The 1,064-nt window shown below is 34.9% G+C and overlaps 1 pseudogene; it reads left to right on the forward strand.

Annotated features, from left to right (window-relative positions):
• The window catches only part of LOC122077900, a 4,830-nt pseudogene that overhangs the window by 1,635 nt on the left and 2,131 nt on the right, over positions 1-1,064 (forward strand).

The following is a 1,064-nucleotide window of genomic DNA, read 5'->3' on the forward strand; positions in this document are numbered from 1 at the left end:
AAAAATCAACATAACTATTTTCAGGCACTGAACATATGAGAGACTTGGCCACACATATCCAAAAACCATGTTTACATATTAATCATTAGGGAAGGGATTTAGACAGTAAAGTTTGCATATATGGCAAAATACAAATTTGATTTTATAAAGTAAACAAAGCTGTTGAATATCTAGGATTTTATTATTACTTATTGGGTTGATATTATTAACCTATGAGAATTTACCATGGATGCAAATCTTTACTGAAATTGGTAAACAAAACTTCAACTAGACTGGAGAGCGGTGAAAAAGGAAGAAGAAAGAAGGAACAACCTTGAAAAAGAAGCAAAGAGAGAGAGAAAGAGAGGATCGAGATTTCTAAGTGGAATGAAAGGAGTCCACTTATATTAGGATTTTTATTATTTATTTATTTAAATATTAATAATATTAAACAGAGTTGTAACCATTTACAACTCTGTTAGTAGGATTAACATATTTAACACGTGTCAATCATATCACTTACGTGAACATTCACCAAGCTCCGAACGTTCTGCATTCCTATTTTTCTACACGTACTGCGACCATTTTGCCATATATATATATATATATAGGATAATGCGTTCTCGAGGCTGGTCATTTAAAATAATTTATAATTGTACCTTGTGCGTATTGATGGTGGCTTGGGTCCCTTCTCACTCCCCATTAGATTAGGGATCTCCAATTGATTATCTTCACTGTCTACAAATGTGAGCTGCAGGTAAGGGCAAAGTGTACCCACTGCTGGAGCAACCACCATGACTCAATTATGTGTGGAACATTCCTAGTGATGGAGAGCATCTATTATAGAATTTTGACAGCATTCAAATGAGTTTAAGAGATTATTTCAATCTGAAGATTACAGCCAATGGTTTCCTTGCTGGCTGTGTATTGAACAAGACTCATCTTGATTAGATGATAAGTGATAAGATTACATCTCCATAATTTCTCTCTATTGGTGCTAATGCAACCTAGGGTTCCAAATGATTTAGATCAGCTAAAGAAGAAGAAAAGATGGTCCATCCAGCTAGCCCATCAAGCCCAGCCCA

This window comes from Macadamia integrifolia, chromosome 5 (assembly GCF_013358625.1).
Source record: "Macadamia integrifolia cultivar HAES 741 chromosome 5, SCU_Mint_v3, whole genome shotgun sequence".
Taxonomy (NCBI): domain Eukaryota; kingdom Viridiplantae; phylum Streptophyta; class Magnoliopsida; order Proteales; family Proteaceae; genus Macadamia; species Macadamia integrifolia.